Below are 12031 nucleotides of genomic sequence, written 5' to 3'. Positions count from 1 at the left end.
TGGTCGGTTGTTTTTTGTTTGTTTGTTTGTTTATAATTTATCATACACATCTTAGACTAACAGATTATTAGAACTAGAAAATATATAGCATTCTGGAGAAAAGGAGAAGATTGAACACATACATACTGACTTTCACTACCTCCAAATTCCACAAAAATGATAGTAAAAAAAGGTGGTTGTAAAACACATAAGATAACTATGGGAGAGGAAACATCACAACAAAACTCTAAGCTGGAAAACAGTGGATGAGAGGCAACTTACTCAGACAGCTGATTTAGACCTCAATACTAAACCTGCAGGAGAAAGCTAAAAAGCAACCCAGTTTCAACACAGAATCCAGGACGTCTCCGGAATAGGCAGCACCAGGTACCTCTGAAAGTAGGGACAAAACTAGGGCCATTGAAGGATTGGATTGGTTACTTTAAGAAGTGATTAGAACTTCTGATCACTCATTGTCACTCAGTGTAGCAAATCAAATGCCTCTCTAACACCCCATCCAAACACTGGAGGTTTACTCCCTTTAGATAGAAAAAAGAGTTTCTGGACTAGGAGTTATTGGGCACAGTTGAGGGAGTATTATGCTGAACCCAGTCATATTAACAGAACATTGGCATGCCGAATGTTGAGAAGACACCCCTTCCCTCCAGTCTCTCTTCTTCAGCTCCAGAATGAAGAGAGCCAGCACTGTGTATTTTAAGCAGGAAATGTAAAAATACTTCTCTAGGAAACATGAGTAGTCCTAATTAATATATATTAAGGATACCCACAAAATGGCCCTGGCAAATCACCCTCCAGGAATCCCATAGTCAACAAGCTTAGAGCTCTTAAATATGAGCAAGTGGCCAAAGATCACCAGATATCTGAGGGAAAGCTATGGCATGAAAGAAACTAAAACAAAGGAATAAAGGGGAAAAGCAAATTAAAGAAATAGAGACCACTGTAGGAAGAATAAGTCCTTAAAAGACTATAATTATTCAGACAAATAGAAAAAGTTATTTTATTCATAAGACAATAATAAGATGTTCTCTTTAAAAAAGAAATATTCTGGAAATTGAAAGTTCTTGGAAATCGCATATATAATAGTATAAATAAAAACTCAATAGAAGAGTTGGAAGATAAAGTTAAGAAAATCTTCCAAAAGTAGAAACCAAAAATACATAGAGTTCTGCTTTGGCAGCATATATATTAAATCTGAATGATGCAGAGAAGATTAGCATAGCCTGTTGCAAGGATGACACACAAATTCATAAAGCATTCCTTTTAAAAAAAAAAAACAGAAAGTAACAAGTGTTGGAAAGATTGTGGGGAAGCTGGAACCCTTATGCACTGTGGGTGGGAATGTAAAATGGTGCAACCACTATGGAAAATAGTATGGCAGTTCTCAATAAATTAAACATTATTACTATATGATCTGGCAATTCCACTTTTGGGTATATTCTCAAAAGAATTGAAAGCAGAGACTCAAATAGATACTTGTACACTCGTGTTCATAGTAGCTTTATTCACAATAGTCAAAAGGTAGAAGTAACCCAAATTTCCACTCACAGATGGATAAACAAAATGTGACATATACATATAATGGAATTTATTCAGCCTTAAAAAGGAAATCCTCACACAGGCTACCACATGGATAAACTTCAAAGACATTATACCAAGTGAAATAAGCCAGTCACAAAGAGACTAATATATGATTCCACTTATATGAGGTACCTGGAGTAGTTAAATACACAGAGACAGAAAGTATAACAGTGGCTACCAGGGGCTGGGAGCAGGGGTTAGTGAGAAGTTATTGTTTAGTGGGTACAGGGTTTCAGTTTGGGATGATGAAAACATTGAGATGGATAGTGGTGATGGTTGCATGACGATGTGAATGTGCTTAATTCCATGGAGTTATACACTTAAAATGGTAAATCTTATGCATATTTTACCACAATAAAAAAACTGGCACTTTAAGCATTAACTTAAGTGATATAGAGGCAAATATTCAAAGAAATAACTCAGAGTTGGAAGTGGTTTCTTCCAAGGATGGGGAAAATGTCAGAGGAAGGGCTAATGTTTTTCAAAGAAGCTTTGTAAAACTATTTATCTCTTTAAATTATGTGCATGTAAAACTGTGGTAACAATTTTACAAATAACACTAATAATGAACTTGAAGACTGAGCATGATGAACAAATAACACTAATAATGAACTTGAAGGCTGAGCGCGATGGCTCATGCCTGTAATCCCAGCACTTTGGGAGGCCGAGGTGGGTGGATCGCTTGAGCCCAGGAGTTTGAGACCAGCCTGGGCAACATAGCAAAACTCTGTCTCTACAAAAAATATAAAATTAGCCGGGTGTGGTGGCATGCACAATAGGGAGGCTGAAGTGAGAGGATCACCTGAGCCTGAAGAGGTTGAGGCTGCAGTGAGCAGTGATGGTGCCACTGCACTCCAGTCTGAGCAACACAGAGAGACCCTGTCTCAAAAATAAATAAATAAAATAAACGAGATATTTTTAATTCCCTCAATTTCATGGGGAGAGTAGGACCTTTGGCCAAAGTAATCTAAAACAGCAAGTGGCAGAATAAAGACTTGAATTAGTATGTTCTAAATCAAAGTTCAGCATCTTACCACCACAACTCATTGCAGTATATGATAGCATCTTCCTTAGTACCCTAAAATAAACTTTTCTGGGCGTCCTGCCTTAAACCTTCTTAAATTACGTTTCTTAATGTTTTATTAAATGCCTAATAATGCTGCAGATTTTTCCATTTTTACCTAGCATTATTCATTAATACCGAATGACATTTTTTCTAATCCAAATACGCTTTTGAAATAATATACTTTTCCTGACTTTTTTCTCTATCTTCATACTTAAAATTGAATAGGTTTTGGGGTCCTATATTTAGTGTTGCTCCTTAAATAGTTGGAGAGGCTTTGCTATTGCTGAGTAAGATACTGTTCTTTATTTCTTTTCTTTCATTTTTTCTTTTTCTTTTTTTTTTTTTTTGAGACAGATTCTTGCTCTGTTGCCCAGGCTGGAGTGCAATGGTGTGGTCTCGGCTCACTGCAACCTCTGCCTCTTGGGTTCAAGCGATTCTCCTGCCTCAGCCTTCTGAGTAGCTGGGATTACAGGTGTGCACCATCATGCCTGGCTAATTTTTGTATTTTTAGCAGAGATGGGGTTTCACCATGTTGGTAAGGCTGGTCTCAAACTCCTGACCTCAAATGATCTGCCTACCTTGGCCTCCCAAAGTGCAGGGATTGCAGGCTTGAACCACCATACCTGACCAGTCCTTTATTTCTTGGGTGGGATATTTTGTACTGAGTCCAAAGAGCTACACATGGTCACCTTTATGGCAACAAAAAGCACTGCCAGTTCAATTCAACTCAAGTCACTAGTCTAATATTAATTTTAATGTTAATTTTTTCCATTAGAAATATGATATCATTATAAAGAGCATTTAGACTAAGGAATGATATATAATTTACCATGCTTCAGACTTTACAATGAAGCCCTTATTTGCACAGTGCTTCCAACAATACTCCATTAGTTATCAGTTGAACATATACTAATGGACATCTATGAAATATTTTTTAAAGAACTGTGAGGACCTGTCATAAGCATATCCTCCAACATTGACAAAGTGCCTTTTCCCAGAATAATGTGCTTGATAAGTTATCAATGTGAAAACTCTAAATAAGATCTATTATACTTTTAAGATATCATCCCTTATCAAAATAGCGTAGATTACTGTGTATGGTTTCTCGTCTTACGTGACTGTTTCAACCAGGTTGTGCACTTTTTGAGGGCAAGGTAGTACAGGACTACACACATAATAAGTGATCTTTAAGCATCTGTAATAAGTAATGAATCAGAGTATGGAATCATGGAAAGTTACAGCTGAAATGGGGCTTAGGGATCTATGGGCCTACCTACCTCTTTTCACAGTAAAGGAAATGCTAATGGATATTTGAATGTATATTTTTGTGGGATATTTCATATGCATTTACTCACAGCAGCCCCTCTAAATAGGTACTGTTATTACCCCATATTAAGATATTAAAAAGAAGATCAGAGAGGTCAAGTAATGTACTCAAGGTCACATAGCTGGTCAGTGCTTACCCTTGGGCTGTAGCCAAGGTGATTGGAGTCGAGAGTCCGTGCTTTGCTAAAGTCTAGAGATAGATGTTAGCTCATTTACATGTGATCATATGGCTGGCTGCTAACAGAGGCAGGCCTAGAATTCAGATTGGTTGGCTGCCCAGAGCAAAAGCTTATCTTGGGACCCACTGATGCATATTTTAAGTTAAAAATAAGTTTCTGTGTAGGGATGCTCTTGGCTATAATTTCTCATTTTTATATAGCAAAATTTGAAAAGACTACATGTAAATTACTCTTGCAAAATTGTCTCTCTGAAACATATATCTCAGAGCTGAAAAAAGTTAGCATTGATTCGCTTCCATTTCTTAAATAAGGAAACCGGCTCAGAGAGATGAAGAGACAAATCCAAGACATCCCACAGCTAAGGGAAGGTGGACAACTGGGACCAGATCCCCTGCTTCCTGGGGCAGAGCTGCCTCCACCACATTCTGGTTCCATATGTCGAGAGAGTATTCTATTGCCCATGCTCTATAAATCCATATTCCAGATATATCCTTCTGGAACTTTCCATTTCCCTAATTACTTTCATCACATTTCCAATCTCTGATCTACTCCTTATCTATTACTGTCTATACTATGAGACTCAATTTATGCACATCCTCAGATTAGCTCTTGCCATCTGCCCCCTGCCACTTGCTCAGTAGAAGGCCCTAGCCACTGCCACCGTTGCCTCTCTGCCCAACACTGCAGGATATCTGTTCATTCTATGGGGGGAGGCCAGAGGCTGCTGCATGGCCTCCCTTGGGCCCCACATGGGAGCAGCTGTAACTGCTCCTGCATCAAATCCAGCTTACAGACTCTCTGAGGCCCTGTGCTGTGCAGCATGGGATGTGGATTTCCCAGCAGCTGTCCCAAGTAGTCAAATAACATGACAAAAATGGGGCAAACTTTGACCAATGAGAGACATAAGACAGGAAGGAACCAACAGATAAGTTTCTTTCATTTCATTTCTTTCCCATGACTTTTCCATGGACAGCTTCAAGGCATAATGATTTCATATAGCCTATCAGGAGACATCCTTGTAACCGAAATATCGGCTGCATTTTCTTTTGAAGCTTTTTCCAATGCAGTAACGTTCTACAACTCTCTCTCTATGGCCCCTCACTCTTGCTACCCTGGGGTTGCACTCCCCAATAAAACAATGGCAAGAACCCTTTACCCTACTCCTATCACAAAAGCTTCATAGCAATGAGTGAGTTTTGGAGGAATAAAACTCAAATTTAAAATATCTTTGGCTGGCCACAGTGGCTCATGACTATAATCCCAGCACTTTGGGAGGCCAAGGCAGGTGGATCACTTGAGGTCAGGAGTTCAAGACCAGCCTGGCCAACATGGTGAAACCCTGTCTCAACTAAAAGTACAAAAATTAGCTGGGTGTGGTAGTGGGCGCCTGTAATCCCAGCTACTTGGGTGGCTTAGGCAAGAGAATCGCTTGAACCCAGCAGGCGGAGGTTATAGTGAGCCAAGATCACACCACTGCACTCCAGCCTGGGCGACAGAGTGAGACTCTCTCTCAAAAAAAAAAAATCCTTTCACAAACTCAGTTGGCAATTGTGGTGGGTGAGCATTCTTTTCTGAGATCTCCTGAGTCCTGGCAAGGAGGAGAAGGGACACACAGAGGTTGGCAAGGAAGAGGTCAAGGGAACTGTAATACTCATCATGGATCTTCATTTCTTTCCTCCACTTTCAAACACTTCAGCTCTCAGCAGATATTTTTGGACCTAGGAGAGGAGGTCCTCAAGTGAGGAGAGGTCATGGATGTGTATATTCTTCTAGGATATCTAGAATATCTAGGCAATTAACTTAGAGTGTGGAATCTTTGGGTTGCTCTTAAATTCAATGCTGAGAGCCAGGTGCTCCCTCCCCTTTGAAAGCGAGGCGTTGCTACCCACTCTGATTCTGGAGGAGGGAAGAGGTTTCACTGACGGGAAGGAAGAAAGGCTTTGGAAAGGAGCTGGCAGCCCTGGAAGTTGAGCTAGTAGCACATGGCTCTGGGTGTCCAGCTATGAAGGGGACCTGGGCAGGACTCAGGCAATCAGGCATCTGGTATGGGCACCTCTGGTCAGGTTATAACTGCTACTATCTACTGAGCATTTTCTACGGTAAGCACTACTTTAAATGCTTTACAAGAGTTAACTTTTGTAGTCCTTGCCACAAACTGTAAGATACGTAATATTATTATCTACATTTTATAACTAAGGAAGCTAAGACAAGGTAGCATAGGAAGGTTCAGTGACTTGCCCAAGCTCACTCAGCTTGAAAGGGGCAGAGCCAGGATTCAAATTCAGTCAAACTGACTCCAGAATCTACTCTCTTAGCTATTGTAACACTGTAATGCTGTCAGGGAAGCTGTGGAAACCCCAGCCCATGGAGAGGACAGAGCAAAACCTTCTTCTGTGGTCATTGCTAAGCTATTGTCTCTCGGCTTCAAACATATCCTATACCTGGCTTGATGATGCTGTTGCTAGGGCTCTGCCAACCACATTTCAGCTTTGTCAACTGGCTTGTCTTTAGCCTTGCCAATTGTGGCTCCATGGAAGACTTTCAACGCCGGAAGAGGAAGAAGGGGCTGTCAGCTTCCTGTGGGCTTCTTGTTCCTCTCTATCTTCCTGCTCCAGTAAGCAATATCCCAGCAATTCTTCTCCACCCTGCAGGGGCTGTGCCTTTCTGTAGCAGCAGCTAATCCGGTTTACAGTTTTTCAGCATTTATAGAACCCACCTTCATCACATTCTCATCAGAAATGTCCAGCACTAACTGGCTGAAGGTCCCTGCTTACAGGTTAGGGTTCCGGTCCCCAGACCCCCTCCTCTGAACTCAGAAACGCCAGTTCAGCTGAACAGACCTCCTCCTCAGAGATCTGAGTTTCAACTCCATGGGTCCCTACTCTAAATTTGTAAGTTTTCACCATTTCAACCTCTTTTCTTTGTTTCCTCAGTCCTGGGGTGGTAGAGTCACTTCCTGCTGTTGCCACTTCCGTGATACAGAGTTCTTCTTTTGTCTTTTACCTAGTCAACAATTCTTCGTATGAAATTTTCTAAGTCAAAATAACTGTTGTGTTTTCTCCTTCTTGACTAGACCCTAACAAAACAAATATACCATCTTATGGTTAATCCTGGCACTTGAATTTGCATCAGAGTTTAATAATTTATCAATAGCTCGTGAGATATTGCCAAAGTTGGGGGAAGGTATGTGTGGAATAAACCCAGCCAGTAAAAATTCTGGGAAAATAAACAGATTCAGATCAATTTACAATGTGACATCCTCAAGAAAATAATGCCAAATTCCTCACACCTGCCAATGTTTCATCTTACGCAACAATGATATTCTGTCTTCACCTTTTATTAAATCAATACTGGAGACAGATTCAAGTATCTGTTGTCAATAAAGGTCACGATAGTCTTATGGAAATGGAGAGGATTTCAAAAACGTATATATAATGGAGAGCAAGATCTTGCCCTGTGACAGACTTCTCAATGACATCTTTATCTTCCTACCACATAGGAATCACTCAGCTAGGCTAGCTATTTTTGTAATGATGGGGAGTGGGAAATACTTTGGAGTGGGTAGCAAAGTACTTGGGTTCTAATCCCAGCTATGCCATTTCATATTAACTTGGTGACCTTGAGAAAAGCACTAACTTCTCTGAACCTCAGTTTCTTTATTTCAAATGAAGTTATTAATACTACTCACTCTGCCTCCTTTATAGGCTTACTTAATTCACTATTTATTCATCATCCATAGGCAAGATGTGTGGTAGGTATCCGACGATTTAGATAGAAAAGTAAACTACAGGTTGGGCATGGTGGTTCATGCCTGTAATAATCCCAGCACTTTGGGAGGCTGAGGTGGGCAGATCACTTGAGGCCAGGAGTTCAAGACTAGCCTAGACAACATGGCAAAACCCCATCTCTACTAAAAATACAAAAAATTAGCTAAGCATGGTGGCACGTGCCTGTAATCCCAGCTACCCAGGAGGCTGAGGCACAAGAATCACTTGAACCCCAGAGGCAGAGGTTTCAGTGAGCCAAGATGGTGCCACTGCACTGCAGCCTGGGCAACAGAGCGAGACTGTCTGCAAAAAAAAAAGAAAAAAAAAGAAAGAAAAGTAAAATACAGTCCCTGCCCTAAAGAAGTTTAAAATTCATCATTTCTTTATGCGTTCAACAGTTATGAAACACTATCTGTCAGGCACTGTGCTAGGAGCTAAGAATACAGTGATGTCTAAAGTATGATTCCTTTATTCAAAGAGATTCAAAGAGATTACAGTCTATACAGCAATAAGACAAGGGTGCAGATAACTAGAACAGGAGGCAGAGTGTACAATAAGGAGATGAAACTAATCAGTTAAAGAAACAGAGGACGTACACTGAGTTGAGAGGGTCAGGAGAGGCTTTGTAGATCTGGTGTCATTTGAACAGACTATGGACACAAACTTAATGAAGGAAAGACAAAGGGAGTAACTAAAAGAACGAGCTTCATGAAAGCCTAGAGGCCAGGCATGGTGGCTCATATGTGTAATCCCAGTGCTTTGGGAGGCTGAGGTGGGAGGATCACTTGAGGCCAGCAGTTCAAGATGAGCCTGGGCAACATAGCGAGACCCTTTCTCTATAATTTTTTTTTAATTAGCCGGGCATGGCGGCATGCACCTCTGTAGTCCTAGCTATTCAGAAGGCTGAGGCAGGAGGATCACTTGAGCCCAGGAGTTTGAGGTTATGGTGAGCCAAGATTGTACCACTGTATTCCAGCTTGGGCAACAGAGCAAGACTTCATCTTAAAAAAAAAAAAAAAAATCCTGAAGTGGAGTGGAGTTAGTGGAAATTAGAAAGAAAAAATGAATATAAGTGATACTAGATGAACAGTGCTCAAAAATCCATATGGGGCAATTAACAAATGAGTTACTGTTGAGGATATAGTAATGGATAAGGCAGACGTGTGGTCTGTTTTCAAAAAGCTTTTGATTAGTTGAGACTATGAAAAAGTTTTAAAGTTTCCTTAGTATGGTCTGTCTTAAAATATAGTGTATTGATAGAAAATTTGAGGTTCCATAAGGCCAACAGATTGGAAGACTATTGCCAGTGAAAAGATGGCTTCGTTTTACTCACAGATCCCAGGAAGAAGGGAGGAAGGGGCATATCATGTCTTACAATGGAGTCGGGGGAGACACAGGGAAGCACCAGGGTTGGTCAGGAGGCAGAGATAGGGGGAAATTGTGGGCAAGGGCTTTTATTATAGTTTCCACAGGCAGGAAGAGATGACACAGGGTAACCAGGTTTAGGATTGGCTAGTTTGAATAATTTCAGCAGGCTCTGGAGCATAGAGACTGGCCTAATTGCCTAGCACTTGGCTCTGGAGTAACTGGGGCAGATGGCCAGGAACATGAGATAAAGAAGGTAGAGGGGTATGGGATCTGGATTGGTTGGTTTGCAGCTGAAAAGTTATACTTTCAGGTGAGGTATTTACTAGCTCTAGAAATTAACGAACTCTGGGAGGGGACATCCCTTCAGGGTCAGCAAGGCCCCAGATGTCAAAGCATCAGATTACAGAAAACACAAGACATAGTTAACACAGCCTCCTTAAAACAGGGGAACGTATTCAGCTTTGTATCCCTAGCATCCACCATAATACTTTGCACACGAGAAGGAGAGAAAGTACACAGTGTTGGTTGGATGATCAGATTAATAAATCCCCTCTTTGACTCTTTAACTCTGTTAGAGTTTGACAACTCTAACACATCCTTCAGTTCTCAGCCGGGGGGTCACTTTCTTAGGGAGGTCCTCTCTGATTCCTTAGACAAAGCAAGTTACCACTGTCGTGGACACGTCGATGCACCGCCCCAACACCCCTTCAGTGAAGGAGGGCTGACAGACAGCCTTCAGTAGGTTACGCATAAAAGCTAAAAAAGCAATCCTTTTAAAAATTAAAGGTACTTTTAAAACAGAAAATGAAAGGTGGATGAGTGGTTATTTTCTTTGTGGCAAGGCTATTTTATATCATAATTAGTATTCTTTCAACTTCGAGAGACAGAAATCCAACCCAAACTTACTTAAGAAAAAGAATTTATTGGTTTATATGAGTGGAGAGCTATCTTCAGGCATGGCTGGATCCAAGGGGTCAAATGATGACATCAGAATTCTCTCCATCCTCAATTATCTCACATCTATTTCTCTCTCTGTGCATGACCTCATCTTTTTCTTTTTTTAACTGAAAATAGCCTCCCTCTCTGTCACTGGGGACAATGGCATCAAGCAGCTTCTGTTTATCTTATACTTACAGCTCTCAATCCAGTAAGAAGATAAAGATCATCATTTTTTTCGCAGAACCTGTATAAAATTTCAGAGGACATTTATATCAGTCAGGATCCATTCTGGACACAGAAACCACACTGGTTATCTGAACAGGAAAAATTTAACAAAACAATTTTTAACCAGAGCAGTAGAAGGTGGTTCAGTAAAAGTTAACATTCCCTGCAACTTTTTCAAATAAGTGACCAAAACATCACACACACACAAGGACGCTATTGAGTCCAGAAATAGCAGGTACAAAAGAGCAGCTACTAATTGTAGGCTCAGGATGAATTAACAATAAAGGAACCAAAGACTAAAGAAGCCCTCTCCTGTTGAAGGATGAGGCTGAGACCCCTTTGAAAATGATGTGGCTTCATGTCCTTTGTAAGGACATGGATGAAACTAGAAAACATCATTCTCAGTAAACTATCGCAAGGACAAAAAACCAAACACCGCATGTTCTCACTCATAGGTGGGAATTGAACAATGAGAACACATGGACACAGGAAGGGGAACATCACACACTGTGGACTGTTGTGGGGTGGGGGGAGGGGGGAGGGATAGCATTAGGAGATATACCTAATGTAAATGACGAGTTAATGGGTGTAGGAAATCAACATGGCACATGGATACATATGTAACAAACCTGCACATTGTGCACATGTACCCTAAAACCTAAAGTATAATAATAAAAAAATTAAAAAAAAGAGAAAGGCTAACAGTAGCCTTACGATCCAACTCTATGGCTTATTGATTGGCCTGATATTAGTGAATTAAACATTCTGGAGAGCTGGCTGAGTCAAAAAAAAAAAAAAAAAAAGAAAACGATGTGGCTAATGCAGGAGCCAGAAGCCTGCTGGTGGTAAGTCAATTTGCCATAGGTCACAGACCACAGCCAGTCTATAGAAGCAGCTTGCAATTGAAGGAGGGTGTGGACAGGCTGTAACTTGTCTGTTGAAGCAGCCCACTGCTGCCTAAGGGTGTGGCTGAGCACAGCTGCTGAAAAGTGGTTGCAGATGGGGAGCACGTGCCCTGAGGATACAACTAGAGCTCCCTGGTGCAGCCCCTGGGCTCCCACCCTAATTAATAAGAACAATAATGTTATATATTTAATATGCAACATATTATATACATATATATAATAATAATGTAGGACCAGGACCTGGAAGGGAAGGTTCTTCTGCTGCTATTGCCTTGCAGGGACACCCCATTGTTCTCGATTGGTGCAGTTTAACATTCCACTAGCAAGCATAGGAGAAATGTTTACAGGGCTCAGTTCCAACATCCCAAAGCAAGGAAAAGATGGATGGGTTTGAAGCTGGGAGACGGTAAGTTAGGCACAGTCCTGCCTGGGTCATATACACAGCCCTGAACCAATCACTGTGATTAGGGGAAGGTGGACTCTGATTAGCTAAGTCCAGGCCAGATTCATGTGTAAGTAAGGGGCAGGAGGAACAGCTCTACCTCTACACGTGGAATGGCTTCTTCATAGAAAAGACGAATTCTTCTACCAGAAAAAAGGAAGAATGCTAGGCAGAGGAAAACAATAGATATCCTTTGTATATTATATGTTGACCTTAAAATATCTGGTTCTATTTGA

The 12031-nt window shown here is 40.9% G+C and overlaps 1 pseudogene; it reads left to right on the top strand.

The window, feature by feature from the left end:
* Positions 1-1163: 1163 nt before the first annotated feature.
* LOC115836789 lies at positions 1164-1262 on the top strand (annotated as a pseudogene).
* Positions 1263-12031: the final 10769 nt, after the last annotated feature.

Source organism: Nomascus leucogenys, chromosome 9 (genome assembly GCF_006542625.1).
Source record: "Nomascus leucogenys isolate Asia chromosome 9, Asia_NLE_v1, whole genome shotgun sequence".
In the NCBI taxonomy this organism is placed as follows: domain Eukaryota; kingdom Metazoa; phylum Chordata; class Mammalia; order Primates; family Hylobatidae; genus Nomascus; species Nomascus leucogenys.
Note: the sequence above shows the minus strand (reverse complement) of the source record. Positions and strands in the feature narration are given on the sequence as shown.